The 27,312-nt window shown below is 30.7% G+C and overlaps 1 protein-coding gene and 1 long non-coding RNA gene across 2 annotated transcripts in view; both read left to right on the top strand.

Moving 5' to 3' along the window:
- LOC126844345 (uncharacterized) overlaps positions 1-27,312 on the top strand; it is a 173,070-nt gene that overhangs the window by 124,725 nt on the left and 21,033 nt on the right. The gene's annotated exons all lie outside the window — the stretch shown is intronic.
- Positions 406-27,312, top strand: LOC126844352 (uncharacterized). The gene is made up of 3 exons (XR_007686564.1): positions 406-701; positions 15,162-15,660; positions 25,335-27,312. It is a non-coding gene; the product is annotated as an uncharacterized LOC126844352 (long non-coding RNA).

Below are 27,312 nucleotides of genomic sequence, written 5' to 3'. Positions count from 1 at the left end.
TAGGAGTCTCAGACCAAATTCCGTTCCTGCTCTAGCCTAGCGTTCGGTGTACCTACGATGGCTTGTTTTGTATGGATTATTGAATTATTTTTTTTACATATATACCTTTACGAGTAACGGCTATATTGTAATACTAATAACAGCAATACTAGGCGGTATATAATACGTGCGGCGATCTAATTTTGTATGTGTTTAGTACATTATACAAGACTACTCCGGGAACGCGGCCGTAGATCTTTTTTTTTTTCTTAGAGCGAGAGGGAAATAAAATTTAAAAAAAGATGAACAAGAAGAACAAGACAGATGGTGGTACGCAAAATAGTGGTCGGTGTATCTATAAATATAATAGTATGCCGAGATGACGGTTCGGCTAACAACGGCGGCGGCGGCGGCGGCGGCGGCGGCAGCAACGGTGGCGATAGCGGTGGCGGATTGTCAGTAGTCGAGTGTGTGGTGCACGTTTTTAAGTCGCGTTCGTGTCTGGCCTAGTGTGTGCGCGCCCGTGACGTCAAACATAGTTCCAGCATCGTTTTCCGAAAGTTTTCCCCCGGCCGGTTGTTTTTTTCTTTCCGTTCGAATAATGTAACAGTTATTTCTGGTTGACTTTCAATCGACGGCAAAATATTACACGGCCGTTTTTCCACCATATCCGATCGCAGAGTACGACTGCTGCAGCGGCGTGCGCTATGTGTACAATATAAGTGAGATATTATCATGAAAACTATTGTATATAATAATAATAATAATAATGATGATGATATTATAGTAGGTACTTTGACGTTAAATAGGTACATAACGTTTTGTTGGTTATCACCGGGAAACGAGTAACGTCCGTTGGTAACGCAACAACGCGCTTGGTTTAATTTCTCATACGCCACAAGTTCGCATATAGCACTGTTATTATTAATAATTACTACTATATTATGTGTGTTCGGTGTCCAACAACGTAACGACTTCGGTGGGTTTCGTTTTTTATTATTACTACATTGTTATTACTATTGTGTGTGTGTGTGTTTTTTTGTTATCCACTGCCTGGTTGCGAGTGCTTACTTTAATAGCACATGATTTGCCCCAACGATCTGCAAAATGCAGTCCTCAACCGTTGGCGACGTTTTGGCCGGTTTTAGGACTTTTTCTAAAGTTTGCTCGGTCAAAAATCATCAATAACAATCTATATTTATAGTTAATTAAAAAAAATTAATTATGCAATTCATTGTAATAACAGTGTAAGTAGAATCGATTTACTTTGTCGTGTATCTACTTGTAATGTTTTGATTTCTCAAAATCAATTATGAGGGCTATTTTATATAGAGAACAAATACTGGGGAACTTTGGTTAATGAACATTTGAGAATTTTATTTATAAGGAGCTGAGAGTCATCCTTAGCTATATCGCCACCGAGGTCAAGCCGTCACTGTTTCAATGGTAAGCTAGGTATTGTAAATAGTGCAAACACCTATAGAAGCCTTAACGTCTTTTTTTCAGCCGACATGACATATTTATAACAAAAAAATTAAATCAGCCTTGGAAATAACATTTTTTATTTACTTTACAACAATTTAAATGCTATTAGAACCATTTTTTTACAGATATAATAAGTTATGATACTTTTTGTTAAATTGAGGTATTTTGTGGGTTATAGCTATTAATTTATTAAATCTTTCCTTTGGCAAATTTATCTGAGTATTCTTAAAAAACGAGTATTATATTAGTTTTATCAACAATGAAATGTGTTGTTGATATCATAAAGAATTTACAACCGTTAATTATTACTCTACTGTGTATACCACTCAATGGGTTTATATCACCCATTTGGCGTCAATTTATAATTACTACCTTAAAACTATAAAAAAAATACAACGACACTCGAATAATACAAATGATACACATATATTTTGCGCACATTATAAGGTATAATAATAAAAGTATATTATTAATATGTAAATCCATAGTAAGCAAAAAATCAAAAATAATAATACCGCTTTTTATTATTATTTTAGTATTGTTTTCACAATTATGTGTTTTTTTGTTCTATATATTTTTTTTTTGTGTCTGGCCCCACGATATTTTTGCATAGATTTCATAATGTGTAGTACATTAGTTTTAAAAGTTCTCCTCTTCTTCTAAAAATAAAAAAATTAACTAATTTTTCATCTTAAAATTACTACGAGAGTAATTTTTGTTTTTTAATAGCCGAATTAATTCTAAATTTGTATGGAACATTATTATTTTAATACAGCACTATCTTCTACCAAGAAAATATCATTATCCTTTCCCCCCGTAAAGGGTATGAACCTTTTCATTCTTTCACTTTTTGAGGAGTTATAGAAATAGTAAAAAGTGAACTAAAAATTAAAAAATAATTTTATTACAAGAACCATTTACCAATCAATTGTAGCATATTTTATTTAAAATGTCAATTACTTTGAAAATAACCGAAAAATAACTACAATTTTAAATAATGTTAAACATCTTTAATTTTTGACTTAAAACAAAAGCGTGGATCCTATTCAACAAAGTCCAAATTTATTGAGTTAAGTATTATGAAATGTTTGTGTCACACACAAATATTGAACCAAATTTAAAATACGTAAGAATTTACAATATAAAACATTATCTGATAAATTTATTAGGGACTTTGTTGAATAGGGCCCACGCTTTTCTTTTTAGTCAAAAATTAAAGATGTTTAACATTATTTAAAATTGTAGTTAATTTTCGGTTTTTTTCCCAAAAAAAATGAAAAATTTTGCAAGATTTGAAAAATACCCGTACAAACGTACGTACGTGTAGTGAGCTAAAGAAAAACATGTAAAAATAACATAATATACAATTTTTTTTAAGTATATGTAATCAACCTTTTTTATTTTAAAGAAAAACAGGAGGAATTTACATTTTGACGTTATTAAATTTTTATGTTGCTATGTGTAATTATGTTGTTACTTGTTGATTACAATATATTGGTAGCAACGGCAAATACTCATAGGCGATCAACTCTAACCATATCCATAATCCACCATTATATTGAAAAATGATAACAAAGTACGTTGTCTTTACATTGATTTCTATTGGTATTTAAATTTCTACCATTTACAGATTCAATCAGTGTTTTTTTGAACGATTTTATTACTCTCAGTTATAAATTGCTATAGTCCTGTTACTAAACCGACTTCGCTATGCTCCGACCCCTCTCTCCAGGGTTTTTTTTTAATGTGTTTTTCAGTATACATCGAGTTTAAGTGAAGACAGCTGTAAATCATTTAACATTAGAAAACGGGGACACACAAGCGAATGCGGTTAACAATGTCGCTAGTGGTGGTGCAAGTCTATGATAAATGATTACACAAAAAACAACGAAATGGCGTTTTCGTAAGACGCGTTTTAAATTGTATATTTTTAAACACAACGGCTCATAATGAATTAAATGCCACTGATATACATAATGTGCATATATATATATAATATGTGTGTATCAGTGTTTCCATAACATCGAAGGGGACTTAAGCGTTCCGTTTTAGTTTATCTATATATATATATATTCTAATTTGTAGCATAACTGCCCGATTCTATTTATTAAGTTTAATTAACCGTATATACGTACCTCATCTGACAGCTTTGCTTTCGTTGGACATGTTTCATAATATACACAAAATATATATATATATATATATATATATATATACACCTATGTGCTCTGTTTCGAAAAAAAAGGCTGGTCGTTGCTCTCCGTTTTGATGATAATTGGCCTTGAGACAAATGCGCTATAAAACCGTATAGTACGTATATGTATATATATATACATATATAGGTATATAATTGGTGTTTTCTAATAATTAATTTTTCAGACTTCTTCCAAAAAAATTTTCTCGTACTTAAAAATATAACTTCCAGCAGAACAAGAATTCGTGTCTGATATATTCGTTGGGTACTTTAGTCTACGCAGTTAGTAAGTTATTCCTTGGGTAAATCATAAAATGTATTAAAAAAACACTTGTTTTTTTCGATGGGAAACAAATAAAAAAACGTTCTTTCGGTGAGTTCTCTCATAAAAGTACTATCATATGTACTACTAGTTTAATTATTTTAGCAAATATTTTTTTACTGTTTGATAATCAGTTATTACTTAAAGGTAATTTTAAAGAGGTGGTTGAGTAACTTTTTAAAATTAAAGTAATTATCTAGAAATTGTAACAGGTCATCGTGATAACCAGTTTTGAATAATTGCTTTTAAAGTTATTATAATTTAAAATTTAGGATGGAAGGTAGAGTGTGGTTGAGAATGGGCGCAGATAAAAGTAATACTACGCTCCACCATTTTTCCCGTCCTACAATTTCAATTTAAATAACATTTAAAGTAACTATTCAAAACTTGCTATGGACTAGTTAACATTGTCAGCAGATTATTCTATTTTTAAAAATGTATTTGAATAAATACGTTAGCGTTCAATTTTTAAAAAACGCTCTGAAAAATACGAAAAAAGGTAAATTGTAAAATTTAAAAATTTTATTACAACAGATATAAAGAAGATTGAGGCATTTCTTGTTTATATGCTTAATGTTGATGAATGTATTGCAGGTACTTTGTAATTAAATATAGGTGTGTAAGTCGAGTATGGTCTGTTCTTATACGAGTGATTGTGCATTTTTATGGGGTGGGTTAAACCCGATTGTGAGTCCAGTTATCCACTGTTTTTTAATATGTATTAGGTTTTGGTTTGCTGCAAAATTATCCCAATAGTATGTCATGCTTTTTTTAATTTTTTTAATTTTTTACGTGCTTAATGGTGTTATTTAATGAGGTTAAAGGCAGGGTGGTAGTAGGTGTTGTAGCTGTTTGTCTTGTTGTCATGTCTGCTTCCTCGTTGTTTTTAATTCCAATAGGAGATGGAATCCAAAGGAGAAGAAGAAAATTATTTGTTATTGAATACTTGTATGATGTGTTTAATTTCAGTTCCCACCACCATCCCCATATATGTATGGGAAAGTGATTTTATTTCAGAATAATCCGTTGAACTTTATAGATTGGTGAAGATTTTCTTAAGTGCTATAGATGGATTGGTGTATTTTTATAGGAATCTGTATTGTACTGGGAAGTATTTTATTGTGGCTTAATCTCTTCTTTGTTGAAGAATTTTTTCTCATATGTAAATGTTTACAACTTAACTGTTTACTAGACTCCGTTCTATATGTCCTCAAAGCTAGTCTTAAATCTTCATTATGGATGGAAACAATAATTTGTAGTGTGTTTGGTTTTTCCGTGTTAAAAAAGTATGACCGAATAATCCACTAGGGATAATATTATGAATTACTTAGTTCGATGAACTAGGGTTTTGAGTTACTTATACTTTTCTTGATTTGCTAATTATTTTGGCAAAAAATCTCTGTTATTGATCTTAAGTTCAATTAATCAAAATATCAGACAATATTTTGATTTTTTCTCACTTTGAACGTATTTAATTTGGACCATTGTCAACTTGTCAATCTATAAAACTCTTTAATATTGCTTCCACGCTGGCTGTTATTACCACACCATAGACTATGTTTATATGATAGTTCATTAAACTGTATAATATTTACATTCGTCAAGTTTTATAATGCATGTAACTTATTGGGCATTTTTCAATATTGCCTACTAGTACCCCATTAGTTATAAATAATATAGATAGCCCACCGTCATGTACTTTTTGCTGCGCGTAATATGTTGCCGTTGTAGAGCGCGAGCGCTAATATAAATAAAAGATCTATAAAAACAAAAGTAAAAAAAAATGTTTTGTAGAACAAACTTTGTTTGCTAAAAGGTACAGAGGTATAATATGGTTTAGAAAAGCAGGAGAGAGGGCAGCGATAGCCTTACTATTTTCCTAAGCTCTTTCCAATAACTTATTTTAATGAAAACTTAAAAAAAAATAGTTCAATTAAAAATTCTATTATAAATTATAGCTTTAACATAATATTTCTTTTAATAAAAGTAATAGTAATAGTAAAATAATATAATAATAATTTTATATAACTTTTTTATAATAATAATAATAAAAGTATAGATTTTTAACTTTAATGCGGTGGTGAGAAGGTATTAGTTTTATAATGATGTGGAATTTTTTTTTTGTGTGTAAATACGATAACTTTTTTTTTTAGACTGAACATATTTACTTGAGTAGTCTCTCCATAATATATCATGTATTATATATAATATACTGTGCTGGTTTTTTTTTAATGTAAAATGATCAAGTTTTACAAACGTCAATGTTTTTTTTTAACTCAATATATATATATAATAAATATATATATACTTTTAGCTTCGATGCAAAGCGAGAAGGTATTGGTTTTACTCTGATGTGGGCTTTTTTTTTCGCTGTATACACTGTAACTTTTTTAATACTAGACCAATTCCTTCGAATAGCAACTCTATAAATCACAAATTTTGTCTAGTTTGTACTTTGGGGGGGTAAAAGTTGAAAAAATTTAAGTCTTCACAGACGAAAGTTGAAAAAACAAAAAAAAAACCGTACGAGTTTTTAAGTTAGAACTTTTACTGGCTATAGTATCAAGAAAAAGAGTCGGATCGAGTTGAAATGTTTAAAAAATATTTATTTGGTAAGCCCGCGCACGTCAGTTTTGTCAAATTCAAAATATACCCATTTCCCGCCCCCCTAGGGGGGGTACAAGTTTTTTTGTTTTTCGGGGTTTTTAGCCGTAATTTTAAAACTTTTGGGTTGAAAATTTGCCAGTAGTCGGAACTCATATGTACCCATAACATATTAAACGGGAAAAAAATTCGGCACTACAGTTTTTTTTTAATTGCCGGGAAACTGTGTTTTCGCAGATTATGTATATTTTAACAAAAACACTTAAAATCTTTAAAAAAAATTGATCAAATCATTAAAACAATTTTATTTATATCTATGCAGAATGATACTATTAGGTTTTGTGCTCAAGTACCACTCTTGACTTAAAGTTTACACAAATTCAACTTTTTTTTTTTTTTTTTTTAACTAAAAACCCAGTGTACCAGATGTGAGAAACGAACAGACACTAAAAACTATCAGTTGGTAACGTCTATCCGTGTTAGATTAGGTTAGGGTCCATGATCGGTATCATAATATTGTGTTTATTACATGATATCATAGGCGACTAAATCGTGTAACTGATTATAGTAGACACTCGATTTATTGGGAAAAAAACCTATCCGTGTACTTATTAAGACATTTAATGATTCTGATACGACAAAACCACTGTCGTTATCTCGTTATTTTATAGCCTGCGTTATATAACCTTACCGAAGGTTAACTATGAGTATTTAATGTCCAACTACCTGCAAATAATGAAGAGGACTGTTGTTTTTTGGATTCAGATTAAGTGTTGGTTTTTATGCAGTATACCGCCTCAAAATGTTTTTTTTATTACACAATTTTTTTAAAGGAAAACTTATGTTTTGTATATTGTTATACTGTTATTCATTTAAAGAGATTCACGCTTGATTGTTTAAATTGTCTAATATTAGATAATCTGCTTCGTGCTAATTTTATTTTTTTAGTTTATCAACTTGTAGCTCTAATTTTGTAAAAAATATTTCATTATTTTATTACTATGTACCATTACTATTAAGATAAATTTTAATAATAATTAAGTCATATATGATAATACTTTATTTTGTGACTAGATCAAATCTCGTGAACATTTAACATCATGATACTGCTCCTATGCTATTATTAAAAAAACACAATTTTTAAAAACTCCATAATAGGTTATTGTTAAATAACAGGCAACAGCCGACCGCTAGTGGCTATACATGTTAGTAATATTTAACTAATAAGTAATAAATGTAGGTAAAATTTATTGTTTTCTCCATCACAGTACCAGTATACGATTTATTTTAATTTAAATGTAAGAAAATCGATTTTTCTTTAGAAAATAACAAGATATTAATATACAGGATGAGGCAGTAAAACGGCGATTTTCTAATGTATTGAAATGGTAAAAACCCGTTTCACTATCCCACCCTTTACATTTTAAGGATCTATGAAAAGGTTTTTTTAGTTGCATTTTATTTTGTACATTGTCAATCTAGTAAAATAGAAGTATAATATAGCTTTGAAATAATATAATCTGTGAAGTATAAATAGTTGGTTTGAGATTGCTTTAATGGAAGTATATAATACATAAATATTAATTTTATTGAGAATAAGCGATTATAATTTAAACTATGGAGTACAAACGATTGAAACATGAATCGTCGACCATTCCAACAAAATATAACAAGACATTGTATATGTGTTATTTGGTCCACTAAGTTTTTGCAAAAAAAAAAAAAACCAGTACAGTGGGGTCGGGGCATAGTGGGGACGGAGCATAGTTGGGTCGGGGCATATTGGGGACGGGGAGGTCACAGGTTTACAGGAATTTTTAAATCTGAAAGTGATAAAATCACTTTCGAAAAAACGCTTCGATGCAAATCGGTAGTTAGTATTTTCAAGCCAGTACAGTCCAAACCAAGCACAGTATAAACCAGCAAAGTTAGAAAGTTTTAAATGAAGGTTCTGTATTTACAAATGAGCATCAAAGCGTTTATTTGAAAGCGATTTTATTCAATTTTATCACTTTTATTTATAATTATTCTTGTAGACCTGTGACCACTCCGTTTCCTCATTGCTTTGATTACATTATGCCAATACTCTACTGTACTAGTCCTCTCGGATAAAATCGCTTTTAAATAAACGCTTTGATGCTCATTTGTAAATACAGAACCTTCATTTAAAACTTTCTAACTTTGCTGGTTTATACTGTGCTTGGTTTGGACTGTACTGGCTTGAAAATACTAACTACCGATTTGCATCGAAGCGTTTTTTCGAAAGTGATTTTATCACTTTCAGATTTAAAAATTCCTGTAAACCTGTGACCTCCCCGTCCCCAATATGCCCCGACCCAACTATGCTCCGTCCCCACTATGCCCCGACCCCACTGTACTGGTTTTTTTTTATTGATTTTGTATTAAAATATAATAGCACTAAATTCAATATAAAAATGATAAAATCCCTAATGTTCCTAATTCCTATAATGTAGTAACGCGTCTGATTGGACATGAACATGAATTAAAATAATCAAACTATTTTCAAATAACACAACCATTAATACCTATTAAAATCAATTAATGTGTTACAGTCTAAGAATGTTATATTCATTTAAATATTTTAAAATATATATTTATAGACAATTCCTAATGAGATATTAAATATATACATATTAAATAATAAAATGGGGAGCTTGCGCATTGTAAATCTAAGCTGTGATTGTTGATATGCACAGTTTAGTTATCATATATAATGTTAGATACTGATGTAATGATTCTTCTTGGCTTACCTACTTATGTAACAGCTCATGCTGTAGTTTACTGATATTAAATGTTTACAAATAAAATGGTTATAGACGCATGATTAACGAAAATATTGAGTTCCCCATTATCGCAAGCCAAATATTATCGCAATGACAAATAGTTTACTACTAGCCGTTTAGTACATTAAGTAGTTAAGCAACGGTTGGAATTTGTATTAAAAAAAAAGTAATGAGAAAACAATGTGTAACCTGTTTATGAATTATGACCAATATGTGACCTAAAGTGTTCTAAATGGTGATCTATTTAAAAAAACAAAAAAAAAAGTTTACCACGCCAATGATTTGTGCTGATTTCGTAGCGAATTCATAAGATAAAAATAATTTATTTAAATATTAAGTTCATTGAATTAAATAGTTATAAAAGCAGTACAGTATAAAATTCATTTTTTTTAACCAAAGTAAATAGTTAATACCTAAGTTGGTTTAGGTTATATTGATTGTTTTATTATAAAAGGTCCTCGAATGGATTAGACAGGAATTAAGTGTCATTGTGGTGTTTTAAATTATTTTTCTGGAATAGACATTCCGAGAATTGAACAAAACTTAAAAGACTTGACGGGAATTATTCTTGATAAGTGTATAATGATAAATATAAATTCATCTCTATAGGTTTTTTTTAAATTTTATACATATTATGTGTGAGCTATTTTTTTTTAAAAGGTTTTCAGTAACATTGTATAAGTTCTAATAAAATCTGTGTAGTTTGTGTAAGCCCATGAAAAATTTGTTATACAACAATAAAAAACAATCAAATTTTAACTTTAATTTCTTAATTTTACGAAAAATAATTGCAATTTCATAAATATTTTTTAAAAGATTTTTGGTGATGACGATGTTATGCATATATGGTTATTTAATTGTTTGCGCTTTTAAAGCTTTTGAAACTTACACGTCAACATCTATATATTAGTTACTTTTAAATTATAGAATTTTCTATTGAAAATGGTAATTAGTCGATGACCTGTTGAAAAATTACTTTCAGAGTAAATTAGTGTATTTTATAAGTTTAAGCTGGGGTAAAGTAAGGATGAGTAAGGTGTTCAAATGCAAATCCTAAGTGCCAAATAATTTAATTTTTTTTTTTAACTTATGAAAATCAAAGTATTTTAAGTTGGTCATCCCATGTTCTCATGTGCCTTTATTTTGTCTCTTTTAGTTTTAAGCATGTATCTTTATTTATTCTTCAACAATACAAGAACTAATAAAGGTTGTGAAAAGCTTTGAAAAATATAATCGGATAATATTGTAAGTAATACAAATATGACCCTGGAATAGATTTGACCCTGCTGATTTAACGTAGTCAACTGAACCTGTTTTGATGCACCTAACAAGTCAACAGGTAGGAACGTATCAAAACGTTCGAAAATTCAGCTGGGCCCTATCCATTTTAGCGCTCACATTTTAGGCCAGGGCCGTTTTTGTGATGCGTCTTTAGTTGCTCAATAATTGGAAAATGCTCCATAATGATCACAAACAGCACTTACTGACAAAACAATAATAATTGATAAACTAATCTTACTACTTATCTCTATCTTTATCTTATTAATCTATCTACTTATACTTGAGTTTAAGTAGATAAAAAAAAAACCTAGTAATTTTATCCGCTCCCCGGAAAAACATTGAATCATGGATATGTTATAGCATTACGGTCCGTATAACCACCATGATTTTTTTATGAGGTCAATTATATGTATACTGAAAATTTAAGTAAGATGTTTTTGGATTTTGGAAGATTGGCCACAAAAAATGTATAAATTTACGTTATCTTAAGCTTGACCGCTAGATCGCTCCACACGACAAACTTTCTTTATCTTACCTCTAATATATTATCTTTATTTGTTTATCTTTAATCTATCATTCCTATTCTATTATCTCTGTTTTTAATTTCTAATATTTTATCGATAATCCAGTATCGCTATTTTTATCTCTAATCCATTATCTCTAGTCTTATACATATACTCGATAACGTTCAGAGTTCGCACGCACAGATTTTCCGATTGCCCCAGCCCAATAACATACCCATGTTAAAAGCTATTAAACCAGTGATATCGACCTTATAAATTAAAACTTGCGTTCTTTATGGAATACCCTATATAAACTATGGGCGGTCTGCGAGTAATAGACGTTTTCCAGTTAAATGAAAAATTGTATTTTACATTTTAAATGTAAAGTATAGCACTTTTGGGACAACGCTGTTGGTTCACTGTTGGAATCCAAGCATCATTTTTTGTCCATCGCACAGGCCGAACCAGTAATCCGATAAGTAATTTGAAAACAGATTTGAATTTGTCATGAAGTTTACTTGAGATCCTACGAGGCACTTTTTTCAATTTTGAATTCTAATCTTTTACAAATTTGATTTTAAAATTTGAAATGTTATAAAATGTTTAAACGTTTTTTATTCATAGTAAGAAAAAGGTATCAAAAAAGTATCTTGTAGCATTCCAAGTATACTTCATAAAGAATTAAAATCTGTTTTCAGATTACTAATTGGATCACTAGTTCGGCCTGTGCGATGGACAAAAATTTTACAATTATATTAACTAAAATCGCTACTCATAGATAAAATGATTTAAATTAAAAATAATACCATGAAGCTTATACAAATTAACCGGTAAATTAATTGACATAATCGAAATTTTTATTAAAACCACTTTTTTCTTAAATATTGCCTATACAAAACTTCTTAAAAATGGTCGGTATCGAATCCTCTTAATATACATCTATAGCAACGGCGATAATATTCTCGATGCCTCGCAGCTATTATATCCATAATTTCATCAGTTTTTCCATTTTTAAGCAAGAAACGAACATTTCTGGTATACAAATATAGCCTAGATCATTCTTTCCAAATCTTCTTACCTGTGAAAATTCAGTCAAAACAGGTTTAGAGTCGTTTTGAAAAACAACGGACAAACTCTTAAATTTTATTTATATGTGTTTTTATAAATATATTAATATAAATATTGACTTAAATTTAATAGGAATTAAATCGAAGTGAAATGTGAAATTGAAAATAATTACATTTGGAAAGAAAGATAGATTACCAATTGTAATACTATTTAAGTCAAAGCAAGTAACAACAATCATATAATAGTTACCTATACATATTAATTATCCATTGAACAATGCAAAAATGTTCTTCAATGAACATTGTTTATAGTTTTTAACTTAAAGTGTTGAAATTTGTATTTATTTATTTATTTAATAGATAGAAATGTACATATTTTGTAAATCGACTGTCACACATTTTTAAACTTCCTGTTATTATTATTTAGTTAATTAATTATAGTTCTTATTTAAAATTGTATTTTAAAGCTTAACGATTAATTGCTATTACTTCATCGACGTTAAACTTTTGATAAAAATAGATTAGTCTTTGTAGGATTAAAAGAACGCGTCATAGATTTCTTATACAGCTTAGAGGCCAGGCGAGTGAATACTATTTGCTTAGCTGGCATCGTCTATGGCCTATGCATTTCGAGATTCGTTTACAGTAGCCACGTAAATTATTTAGCTAAATATTTAATCCACGTTTGAGAAAATTAAATTTTAAAATTCTCCATTTGTTAAATGCCACTTAATAGTTTAGTTTACTTATTGGATTGTGTGTTTGCATAACACGTAGCGCAGTTTTAGTAGGAGGAGGAGTGGCCGAGTGGATAAGGCTGCAGTGTGTTAGCGCTCACTGTTGCTGGTTCGACACTGGATAGTTGGTATACTATACTGTTATTTTATTAGAAAAATAAGTTTATTATAGTTTATTATTAGTCTTTCGCTTGGTACGTTTTTTCGATTCCTTCGATACTTGAGTATTGATTGCTAAATTGTATTTAAATTTTGATGTTTTCATAACGAGCACAATTAAATGAATGGTTAAATTTATCCAAAATAACTGACCAGGTGAATGTTACCAATTAACCGATTAAGGCCCAATATTAAATAACTACTAAAAAACATTTGGCCACAACATAAAATTAAGACATTACTATACTATATTATCATATTTTAACTTTGCTATCGTTTAAAGAACGGTTTCAAGAAAACTGAGTAAACTCAGTTCTTCTTCTGTTTATTTGTTTTACTTGCAGAAAAGCTAGTGAGAAAATAGTTCTCCCTTGCCCCTTCCTATTGGCGCCCTTAACGATGGGTTATGATAAAAATAATTTGACTACTTAACAGTTTACGTTTTTTTTGACATGTATAAATATATTGTTCACAGTGTCTTAATAATTTGATTTACAATACCTACTACAATGTATCATTCCCATGACCCCAGCAAAATACATTAAAAATAAAACTCTTCTAAAATATTAAACCACTTGAAAATTGGACTTACAAGTCTGGCGCATAGTTACTTTACCCTTAAAAAACCTCATTGTATTCAACATGCTGAGTTTCACTAACTGTTCAACGTATTCTCATCTCCTGCAGAGAATACATAGAAGAAAGGTACAAGCATAACATCTCGAGTCAAATGCCCATCATAGGACCGTTGGAAGTAAAATTAAACAAATGCATTTGGTTTAATTTAACATTTAAAACAAACCTACTTGAAAACAAAAGTAAGCGGCAGTAGGTAAATACATTTCTTTTTAATGTATAGTAGTATAATATATTATTATATATTTCTATATTATATCATACAGAGTTGGACTAGCTTTTTACCACAGCCCGGGAAACTTGTCTTTGTACTTAATTAAACAATTCTAGGTATGTTGATATATAGGTTAAGGTATATTTGGATACTACTTGTATATACTTGATTTTATATCTTAAATATATCATGTTTACACACATAATAGTGAATAACCTATTTATTTTAAAAATACATTTTTATCAGGTTAGGTTAGGTCAGGGTTAGATTAGTTTCGTTATTAAAAAAAAAACTTGAATTGCTGCGATGTTTTATATTTTACACCACTAATATATTTTTCAACACTGTACCATGTTAAACACCTTCATTAAATATAACCAAATGAGACAGATTCTAAAATATCTTTGTTAAAATACATCTGCATCCTAACATCCAAATGATACTTTCACAAACGATTTCTTATTTTAGTTTTGATACATGTTAAAGTTGAAAAACTTCGTTCACAACAAATTTGTGTACAAGACAAATTTATGTGCTGAAACATACAATCTATAATTAAATACTACATTTTAACAGCATACGAAGCAACTTAGCACCGTGAGTTTTCTATACTATCAAAAGCTGATAGTTATCTAAAAAATACTAAAAAAAGGTAGCTATATGATTATTTTTTAATATTATAAAATAACATTTTAGTTTTAAAAGAAAAATTATTAAATTTAAATTATTATCCGAGAAAAGTGAATGTCTTACGTTAAATGGTTCGTCCCTTATTTATTAACTTTAAATAGTATGACCAAAAATCTGCCATTTCTGAATTTTTATTCGAGAGCTGATATATTTAATACGTTGATCATTTTTTCTTCTTGAAATTAAGACCATCCTTGAAATGTTTTCCGGGTAAGCGATTTAATTTAATTTTAGTTATTCGCGAATTATGGAATCTGTAGCCATATACATATGTAACTACGTAACAAAGGATGATTTAAATCCTTCACAAGCGGTTGCGGGAAACAAAACGTGCATATTTTTTTTTTATATATATATTTGCACATTTAAGCAATAATGTGATTAGTGTAAATATCTAAGGGCATGCCCCTAGCAATGAATAACGTTATCGTTTTTGTTCTCGTCGTAATTTTGTTTGTTCAACGATTTTCGTTTAATTTTTTTCAGATATTGTGGTCGACGTGTTAAACGTTGAAAGCGGTTCATTAAGACGGCTGTGACGGTGGTAATCTAAAATTAACATACACATTAATACGATTCCGAGCCGTCTACATCGTATATAATATATCCGTCCGCAAATTGTAAAAACACTGCTAAAGAGTGCAATAAAAAACACCGAGGCTTAAGATAATAATCGCAACAAAAAACAAAAACATTCCCACCGCATAAACGTCTTTTCTTCGAGATTGTCAATTCTTGTCCACGTGGGTTTTTATTGACATCATATCGTTACATAATCATTATTATTGCTATTAATGTTAATTTTCCAATTTTAACCCTCCGGGCTTTTTTACCATTACCATGAACGCCGCTGCCAGCAACAGCAGACGGTCGGCCGACTGTTGTTGTCGCCATTGATTCGCACGAAGACCATGCAACGTCCCAACCAGTCGACATGTGAATTAATGACAAAATTGCCTTATTGTGCCACCATCCGACCCGTCAAGTAAGTGGCAAGTCCAAAGTTTCCCTGATAGTAACGATTGCTTTATATTTATTTTTGTTAAGCGTGTGATGGAATTTTGAAAAGACCCAAGAAACACTTGTGGCGTATAGTAGAGCAATAGAATAATGAGATATTTTTAAAAAATCCCAAAAAAAAGTTTTGCTGGTTAAGGGTTTTTGTTAATATTGATGTTTGTGATCGTTGTACGAAAGACGTAGATCGAAATAACATAAGGGTAGGGCATGTCCTAAAATAAAATAATGTAATCAAAACTGTTAAATATTTAATTACAAAATGTCAGTTTAAGTAGCCGCGATCCGATTTCAGGCGAATAAAGAAATAACAACGAGGGTACAACTCTGGCGGAATATAAACAATTTTCTTGTATTGTAACTAATTTCTGTTTTGGTTATGAGTTGTCGTTTTTAATCGAATTTGTTGTACTTATCTTATTTACTTGGCTTTGTTGCGAAACTAGGTCGAAAGTATAAAAAAAAAATTCTATGCTAAAATCTAAGCCGTAGTAATAACCCTTAAATGCCCAATTTTTAAAATTTTGTAATATACAAATAAAAAAGGTATATATCTAAAAAAAAAATTCGTTAATAACATCTGATAGATAACAATTTCTAACTAAAGGGCGCCACCTAAATTAAATGTATTTTTTTAAATGTAAAATGATGTAACGAACATAATGCATTTCTACTAAAGTAGGCGCTGCAGGTTAAAATACTAAAAAAATGTTTGCCTTTACCCTGGATTTAATGCCTTTAGGAATGAATCGGTAAAAATTAAAAATAATTAATTAAATTTTTGTTAAAAAAACTACAAATTTGGTCTTTGCACAGCTATTTTTTACTAAGTGGTTTTGTTGAATTAATTATACATCCTTATATATATCCATCCTCCAATACAGGGTGATTTTTTAAGTAATACCTCAATACCTTGTAGGGTATCGTTCTTCAATTTTATTTTTCCGTAACGCTTTTACACATCGTGAACTCTATTTTTCACAAAATAATGTGTTTTAACCCCTCTCAAATAAGTTACTTTGTAGTTTGTATCAACTTTTCAAACTTAAATAGGAACGAAGTATAATTTACTAACTTTTTAAATACAGAATAATTTCCTGAAAATTTTGATTGGTTGATAACCAGTTTTGATTAAGTATTCATAAAGTTATTAAAGTTTTAAAGGTAGAAAGTGAGGAAAGTGCGGTTGAGTGAGTAATGCGTGCAGATAAAACTAGTACTACTCACCAGCCTTCCACCCATCACCCATTCTAAAATTTAAACTTAAATAACTTTAAGAATAATTATCCAAAACTGGTTATCGACAAAAGTTTGTAAAATATTAAGATCACATTATAGAACGAACATTCAGTAACTGATTAAACCTGTAATATATTGAGTAGGTCACTTTAAAAATATCACCCTGTCTCCAGCTTAATGTGTTAGATTCTTAGATAGAATGCCTTAAGCAGTTCGTTTAGCGGTTACGCTGCAAAGTGTATTATGTAGTCTATATTTTAATATTCAAGGCGCCACTCATAATCTCATAGCACAACACGTTTATGTAAGTAACGATATCTTAAATCATTGTTTCTTAAACATAGCTGTAATTAATACCCAATTACATGTGTTTTTATGTGAGCAATAAAAATAGCTTATGCATTCAATCGATACATATTGTGCGGTGTACAATATTATTACGACTTGTTATTTATTTATATTTTAATAACGATGCAAATATATGTATATATATATATAAATATATATTATAGTGTTTAAGCAAAGTAAGTGTTTCCAGGACAGTGGCTCTAAGCCAAATTCTTAGCTCATTTTTTTTTGTTCTTAGAACATAATACAATTTTGTCAGCTATTTTTATTTAGAAGCTTTATTTGTGTTTTGGTACTCAAAATTATGATTTAAACAACGCGTACTAATGCGAAAAACTGTAACCACATATTAAATAATTGTCTTCTAGAGTGATTTTTTTCATTTTTATGAAGTTTTTCTTTTGGCATGAAAGTAAATTATATGATAAGGCGAAATTTAAAAATAAGCGACACCATATTCTATTGTTGGCATTTTTAGACAAAATAGTTTACTACTTAAGATGATCCAATTTTAATTCTGTAAAAATATACGAGTTCTTTGGCAGATTTACTAGGTTATGTTGGAAACAGTTTTTTGATTTTTTACTTCATTTATGTAAGATAATTCGGTTTTAATATTGAAAAAATTGAAAATTAAATTAATTTAATTACGCGTAACTGACATTTTTAAACGAAAATCGGCTTCCTATTTAACATAGTAAAGTAGCCAAAAAAACTCTATATGTAGTTAAAATTTTGTCTGGCTTTTTGGCCTAAAATAAACCAAAATGGTTTTTATTCATAGAAAAAATTATTTAAATTAAAAATAATACCTTGAAGCTTATAAAAATGATCCGGTTAATTAATTGACATGATCGAAATTTATTAAAACCACTTTTTCCTTAAATATTGCCTACACAAAACTCCTTAAAAACAGATTCGCATGCAATCCCCAGTTTAATATGTTAAAAACTGTACACTGAAGGCGTAGTAACTCGGGAAGACTAATAGTAATAGTTAGTTTCGCAGTAGTGCAGTAGTATGCTCAGCTGTTACACTACATGTAATATTATTATTAAATTTTGGTTCTACGGTTCATTTTATATAAATAACAATGCATTTATCATTACCGCCTTTAATTAATTTTTATGGTTATTTCGTTTCCACAACATCGTTTTTGCAATAAATGTTTGTTCAATTATATCTTTACCTATTTGGTCTTAAATGACCACTAAACATGTGAACTAAATCACAGGAATTTTTGCTGCAATAGTTTACTTGAAATCAGTCGAGTGCGCTTCTTAAGATTAATTGTTCTAGGTATATGTACTTCGTTGCCCCTAACACAACATTTCTTCAATCTGACAATAACACATGTACTGCGTGTATTCACAATAGTTATTACATAAATAATATTGTACATTTAAAAGAATTCACTGTATGTCTATTAACATGGTGCTCAATAATCACACAGATCATGTAATTTAATAAATTGTATTCTGGAATTTAAGGCCGCTAACTTTGTAAGCGCATTTAGGTAGTACAAAGATAATTAAGAAAGTCTAACTGCATAAAATAAATTGCATTCAAACGCTACTTTAAAGATGCTTACTTCTAAATTCACAGGCTCCAATGCCTATCCGTAGATATATTAAAAATCGTTGTCATTGTAATGTGCTTAAAATTGTATTTTTAGTATTTTTTTTTTCCACGTGCACCCATAGAATACCGGGGAAGGACGCGCCCTGTGAGGCATTACTTCCCCCCAGTCTCTGATGCCATTTATTGGGTATAGTAAACAATAAATACAAACATGAACTTAAAAACTAACACACCCACTCCGGGTGGTGGCCTAATAACAATATTCACATTAGGCCACAACGAAATTTAGTTACAAGTTTACTTACAGCTACCTTGAAACTACTATACACTCAATTATATTAGTCTATACAGGTTTATGTACAATCCAATCCCCGGTGGAATGTTTCCGGGCCGGTGACGCGCGCACACGCCGCCTTTGCACGCCGGGGCTTTCAATTGGCCGGCCGCTGTCTAGCCCTCTCTGCTTCCTCCTTCTCTTTGAGGACCGACTCGGCAAAGCGGGCGACCGCGTTCCACGCATCAGGGCTTGCAATCATGTTGGCGACCAGTGTCTCCGGGACAACTTCGCCGACGACGTCCTGGAGGTCCCGCCTTTGGGACTCCCAGGCCGAACACTCCACTAGCGTGTGATAGGCACTGTCCACCATGCCTTCACAGTGTGAGCATGATGGACTGGATGCTTTGCCGATCCTGTGGATGAATTCGTTGAAGCACCCATGCCTAGACAGCAACTGGGTTAGGCGGTAGCCCATCATCCCGTGCTTCCGTCCAACCCATTTCCGAAGGTCAGTGACGAGCGTTCTCGTCCACTCACCTCCTGTTGCTGTCCGATATTTTTAGTATTAGAGTAGAAACAATTAGAGTTGACTAATATCTTAAACAATTTGTTGCCGTAGTTGATAAAATGATTAAAATATTTTTCGGATACCTGTTGATTGTTGATGCAGCAACCTAAAAACTGACTACGGTAAAAGTGTAATTTCCCCATATTTTTCTGGTTTTCCTTATTAACAAAAAAAGTTTGACTACAGATGTTTGAGCGTATTTTACATGTGGTAGCCTCATTCTAGATCTACTTTCGGTATTATTTTCAGATCTGAAACCCTAAAACATCACCTAAAAAAGCGAAATAAAGAAAAAGTTTTTACCCTTTCTAGGGGAAAAGGTTTATGATATTTATTAGGGTTGTCAACGTTTTTTTCTGTAGTACTATGTCTTAAGAACATTTTATACAAATTTAAAACTTATTGGACTATTTTTAAAAAGGTTTTAAAACGTCGTTTTTAAGTTAAAAAGTTGCGTTTTTCTCCATTTTGAAGGGGAAATGATGAACCTTTTCTATTTTAGATCCAATACACGAAGAAATTGATTTATTGACTAAGAAGATATCATGAGCACAGACACACAAAAAAAACACATCACTGTCAAAACATTATCTTTTCAGCTACGCATCGGAGACAATTGTGAACCACTCAATATCTCACTGGATTTAAAAAGAAATTAATTTTTTTCTTTACACTATTGTACATTATTCTCAATTTAAAAAGTTAATGAAATGTATGCGTTACCATTTAAGTTTCAATAGTTGCTATCAAAAACACTAAGTTGGGAGGGAGTAAAACAAAAAAAAATTGTGAGAAATTGAGATCACATTGTATAAAAACATAGAAAAAACCAATAAAAATTATTAATTTAACCCAGTGAGATATTGAGTGATTCACGCTAAGTTGATCACCCTGTATAATAAGCATAACATTAAGAATTTAGTATTATTCTGATTTCCATTTGCGCCTAATATGCATACATCTATGTAATGCTGTATATTACAATATACATCATTGTTATTATTCTAAATGTTATGTTACATATTTATTTAAACTGTTGGTTTATACTATTCAAAAAGTCAATAAATACTGAATTTTAAGAGTTGTTCGATTGAATTGGGTAATTAAAATAAATCTGTTGGCTTTTTGTACTGTAGTCATAATCCAATATAGAACGCATTACCTCAGTTGTATTCGTGGATGACATCACACGAATGTATAGATAGATTCTAGGTCCATAAGGTCACGCGGAATTAAAATACATGCATTGTGGAGATCATTGCCAGACGCTTAGTTATATATTTGCACACTTATTCGTGAACAATAATTATTTAATTTATGGCTTAAAATTACTATGACATTTATTTAAATATTTCTCTGAACTTTCATAGAGTTCTCTATTTAACACGTTCTAGTTTAACGCTTAGTATTCAAAAATACTCATAACGTTTACAATAATATTATTAGACATTTTGCAGACAGTAATTTTATCATGAGCGTATATTATATTTAAAAACTTTCTTTTAAGTATTTATTTTTTTATGTCTAAATATAATCACCATTTTATTCAACCAAACAATTGAAATTGAGTATTTAAGTTTTCGGTGAAAATCGGAAAGTATAGCGCATAGATTACATATTAATCTAAATTATAACAATCTATCTAAATATGGTAAATTATTGTTTTATTATACTTTTAATAGAACATTTATTTAATATAACCTAATCAGGTTTTCCCTAAATCTCATTATTGTTAGCTATAGTTGTAACGAGCATAGTATAGTCTACAACCGTTACATAGTATAGTCCGTAAGTGAAATATTATATTATGTATATAATTAAATTCGATATTGTTATGCATTTTATTAATAAACTTCTTATAAATTAATTTATGTTATGTTAGAATAAATTTAAAATGCATTGTATTATTATAATGCAAAAAAAGTTAAGAGTATCCACACTTCATGCAGATACATCAATACATGGATGTGTCTTATTAAAAAAAATGTAGTTATTTATTAAACCCAGTGAAATATTGAGTGACCCATGATAAAAAAATCACTTTGTATATATATATATATATATATATAACAAAATATATTTAGTTTCTCTTCTTAATTAAAACAATAATAAAAAAATAAAAAGTTGGACGTAACCTTTTTTTCTAAATAGCCAAATCTATACATTGTATGCTGCTAGTAGAGATTTATTAAGATTGGAGAGTCCAAAAGAGGATTAGGCCCTGTCTCCTTCATATTACTTAGTATAATATACTGTCTTGGCATACAATATACTTTGATGTTTCTGTGACTAGGAAATGTATTAATATATTTTATAAATAATACTATCGTTAATTCCATTTTTATTTTATGAATGAGCACTTAAGCTACAAGACTAAGAAATAATATATTTAGTATCATTGTGTAAGTAAAAAAATATCATAAATAGTTAAAACAAAATAAAATGTTTTTTACCATTTTGTCTTTCCTCGAAATCATTATCGTGTTAATATTATTAGTGTTCAAGATGCGTTGTTATTATAGTGACATTAAAAGCACATTTAAGTACTTTTCTCATTTTTTTTTTTTTTATAATTTTTAATCTTAAGAGGCTTCTTCAAGTAATAGCTACTTGAAGAAGTGAAAAAACGACTTATGGCAGCAAATCGATGCTACTATAGTCTAATGTCGTTATTAAAATCAAGATTACTATTCATAAAGTCAAAAATTACGTTATACAAAGTCGTAGTAAAACCAATTGCTCTATATGCATGTAGTACATGGGCCACGACAAAATCAGATGAAAAAAAGTGTTTGAAAGAAAGATATTAAGGAAAATCTTTGGTTCAAAAAGAAATAACGATGGAGAGTATGAAATAAGAAACAACGAAGAATTAGATAATCTTTATAAAGAACCTACCATTATTGGGACCCTAAAAAGTACGAGGATAAGCTGGGCAGGGCACGTTTGGAGGTCTGAAAGAATAATTGGTTTAAGAGACCTAGAGGACGGCCTAGACAAAGATGGGTGGATAGAATACAGAAAGACTTAAAACTTTTGAATGTAAAGAACGTAGAATAATGTGCAAAAGATAGGGAGGGATGGAGACAACATGTTGTTGCGGCGATGGGCCTTAAAGTCCTGTAAAAGCCTAGAAGAAGAAGAAGAGACTATTATCCCAATATAATATTTAGATAAAATTATGGTCACGCAGGTCGTTTTTATGGACTTACAAGTAGTTGTAAAGTAAGAACTCCAGTTATAAAACTTGGTATAAAACTGGTGTAGTAATGCATAAAGGACAAACAAACATACATTCGTTTTTATAAATATAGACTTGTATTCCGTTCAATTTTTTACACATTGTGCAAAATACTCGTGTTAGCACCAATTTTTGATTGACTAAATATACTATTATTAAGAAGTAACTAGATTATTGTATCATGCGAGATTAAAAAAGTAACTTTAGAAACAAAACCTGTGGTTGCTCTCTACCTGACTTGATACTTAAACAAAGCATGAAGACACTTCCAGGAATAAATCTAGCGAGTAAAACATATAACTTGACAATTGAATGTAAATAACCTAAAATACTAATTTTTTAGATTTAATTTTATAATAAGAATAAAGGTATATTATTTAAAAAATAATTACATCAGTATAGGATTCCAGATAAGATATCTGAGGAATATCTTATAAGACAGCATACTCACTGAAAAAGTCAAAATTATGTTTACTAGTTGTCGCCGATTAATTCAGTAAAAAAATAGGGATTTGATAAAATTGACACCTATTTTAAACGATTTTGATTTATATTGAGGTAACATATACGGCTTACTTCATCAAAAACTTAATGGAAACCTGTACAAGAAGAATCAATTGATAACGTTGGTTCAAAGCATATTTGACGAGAGCATTTTGATTTGCTAATAAATGAGAGGTCCCTCCATACGAATTTATTGTTTTTGCCAAAGTCCACGCAGTGATGGCGTACGCTATTAATAAGTAAATTTTATATTTGTTTGGAATTAATCGCACAAAGATTTCAAAGATCGCTCGAAATAATACCGTTTAAAAATAGGTCAATGGTTTATTTTCATTATGTTTATCGTCGGATGGAACCACATATTGGAATATGTACCTACGCAACTGTCGACACAACCAGCCGACAAGCAGTGTACTTACAAAATATAGTTTATCTGTTATCATTGTAGTACAGTCGGATTTTAGGTAAACGCTGTGTTGTAGTAATATTTCTAAGCGTTTCACCAGAGTCAATTATCGAATAATTGACGCAAATTCAAATTCGCAATGTTGAGAATATACAAAAAAAAAAAATTAAAAAAAAAAAACAACGTAAGCAAAAGTCAACATCTTGCGAACGCGTTGCCTAGTACCAACCGGGTAAACAAATTGATTTTATTTACAAATAACGATCAAAACATTCGTGATTGTATGTTTTATGGAGTAGTTTCGTTTCTGTGATTTGCCGCCCGCCACAATATACATAATTTTTTTTTATTATACTTTAAACTCCGCCAATAACCAGCCTACTCGCCGAACGATTGCACTTGCCAATAACACATCTACTACTCTATTCTTTCGGTTTTAAAAAAAATGTGTAAATATATATATATATATATATATATATATATATATATATATATATATTATTATGTATTATGTTCTGATAGAAATACATTCTTAAACCGTAAATACTCTATATACTATTGTATATATTTATATATAAGTATATGAGGAGTACATCTGTGTTGTTTTCTCTATTGTGTTGGTTTTCATTTTATCATTTCAAAAATAGACCGTTTAGATTATTTTTATCCTCCCCGTGCTATCACCGTTCCCTCCATTATGGATAACTAATATCGCACCTCTATAAAAGTCATCGGTTGTCAGTAGTGTACACTACTGTTGTCTCTTCAATTATTTATAGCTTAAATTAATAAGTTTTTTGGCTGAGTAACTCGAAATCCACAATTTCTTTACACAATTCCAATACTATGTGGGCTACTTCACGTACATATAGTAGCGTCAATCTTGTCAAGGCAGACGGTGAAAAAATATATTGTGACCATAAGTTTTTTTTCCACTCTTGTGAAAAAGGTCTACTTCAATTAGCCCAATTTTGCCGTTTTTTAACTTAAAACAATTTTAATATGTTAAGCAAATCTTAACATATATTTTACAGTTCACAAGGATAACTTAAAATAAAATTACTTACCCACCCATTCACAGCTAATTGCAGTAATTACAAAAATTAAGTTTAACATAGATAAAAACTCAATTTGACTAAATAAAAAAATGTTTCTATCGAGACAGTTCCCCTGTATCTGTATAATATGTCACTATTGTGTGTTCAGTTATGAAGTATTTGCAGTTTGTAATTTTATTAGCCAACAACGCTTACAAAACATATTGTGATAACAAATATATACTATTCCGGACTCCTTAAAATGTAATAAATCCAGCGTAAGTTTCATTTAAACCTTAAATAAAACTCGTGTAATAGATATGAAAACGAAGATAATTTGTTTAAAAATAAGCTACTGATCACTTAATATAGAATTCGACGTTTATACTACATCTATAATCTAGACTTTTGGCTACATTTTAAGTTGTTTTTTTCGTACAGATTTCAGTGTTGTGTGCATGGTGGTAACTAGTGCTATTGAGAAACATTTACGATCAGACAAACACAAATTATCTGATCATGCTGCCGCTTCAAGTTCACCGTCTTCTAAGAATTTTGCATAACATTATTAACGGATGCTTCAAACCATGGCTCTACAAATTATTCCCTGTTTTAGTCCACCACGTTTTACCATACGGAGGAGTACAAGTATAGATTTTAGAGTTTCAAGAGCAACCAGGCGAGTTATCGGATATAATTGTGGATTGGAAACAAGTATTGACAAAAAAATAAGCTGACATACAAAATTGTGGCATTTAGTAGATACGATACAATACTGTAATTTTGGAGGAAAAATAGAAAAGGATTTAATAATGTTAACGCGCATCTGTACAGGTCTCTTTGAAAGACGCTCATAGGAATTGTATGCAGAGCTCACATATTCAAAATGCGGTCAAAACAGGTGCAGATTGTCTACCTGTTAAAATTAAGTGCATAATTGTGAACATTTATTTATTTTTCTACATTTATAACATTTGTGTTTGTAGCTCTTAATTACTTCTGTGATGCAGCTGACACAGAATATAGAAAACTTCTGGGCTACAGTAAAACTAGATGGCGTGCGTTAATGCCCGTACTGGAAAGTTTTAAAAATATTTTAGCCGTTAAAAAAATATTTTCTGAGCATTGATAAATGCCCGAATATAATTTTAAACAAATTTGAAAATCCCATCGTTGAACTATGGTTATTTTTTATGCACGCACAGTCAGCCACTTTTCGCCAAGCGGTGTTAAAGGTCGAGTGACAAAACGTGTTTGCCACAGGGGACGTGGATGAAAAATAAAATTCACGTTATTAAAATTTACAAGCGTCGTCCCGCTCTGAGGGGAAAAAATTATGGTCACGTTTTACAAATATAATATGTATGAAGAACAAATGTTAATGGATAAACGAAATAACATAACTATTATTATAAGATATTTTTATTATTATGTATAAATCTACTACTACTGAGACGATTCATATGTGACCGATGCACGCGGTTACACGTGCTTGTTTTGCACTCGACAGATTTTCGAGAGTATACAATATCGATGCCCTATCAATATTAATTTTTAAAATTGACGGGTTTTGGCAGACAGTATACATTTCTTGTTTACCGTCTGCGCGTTGGAAACCGGGCAAGTTGCCTGGTCACCCTGTAGAATAAACTGTTGCTGTGTGATACAGGGTGACGCTAGGCGGCGTCGGTTAAACGTGTGGGTGTTATATATTTTGGCACACTGTTGTTCTAACACCCGATCGTTATCTTCTCAATCTCACTCCCACTACTTCCCCCTCTATCTCGGCCATTACACTATTTTTTCTCCGTCTCGCCGTGCCGTTTACCTAACCGAGAAAATGCCCTCGGCTATTTTCGAAGTCTAGTGCTAGTCGCGGTTACGACGAGACATTTTCATTTTCATCAACGCATTTTATTATCGTTAATATTCTATTGAAACTCCGAGACCTGCGAATACGCGCCCGCGGCCTATTTTTATTTCATTCCAGGATATTTTTGTATCAAATGTACATAGTATAATTACGCATATGCGGACGGCTCGTTATTTTTAGACGCCACCGATCGACCCGACTGATTTCCCGGCCGCAGTATTGAATAACCCGTACTATTTAAATTGTTTTTATTTTTTTATTTTTTTTTTTCCTTGTCAATTAATTTCTTTGTCGATCGCCTATTGGATTACATATTTCGGAACACTAATGCAATTTCGTAGCCGCGGTTGTCGTGTCGTGAGTGCGTTTTCGCGGTTCCCGATATCAAGATGAGCGGTGATCCGTGCGGTTCCCGGATACCGGACAGTGGCGACGGGGAGAAGCCTCGGAAATGCAGCTTCAAGCTGATACCGAGAAAAAAGAAAATTAAAAAAACCGGTCGGATTAGCATAGGCGACTGCGGCGAAGTGATGGTCAAGACTTGGG

This window comes from Adelges cooleyi, unplaced genomic scaffold (assembly GCF_023614345.1).
Source record: "Adelges cooleyi isolate 19-005CV unplaced genomic scaffold, UGA_ACOO_1.1 ACOO_flye_CR_arks_rails_tigmint_CR_PRNA_651, whole genome shotgun sequence".
Taxonomy (NCBI): domain Eukaryota; kingdom Metazoa; phylum Arthropoda; class Insecta; order Hemiptera; family Adelgidae; genus Adelges; species Adelges cooleyi.
Note: the sequence above shows the minus strand (reverse complement) of the source record. Positions and strands in the feature narration are given on the sequence as shown.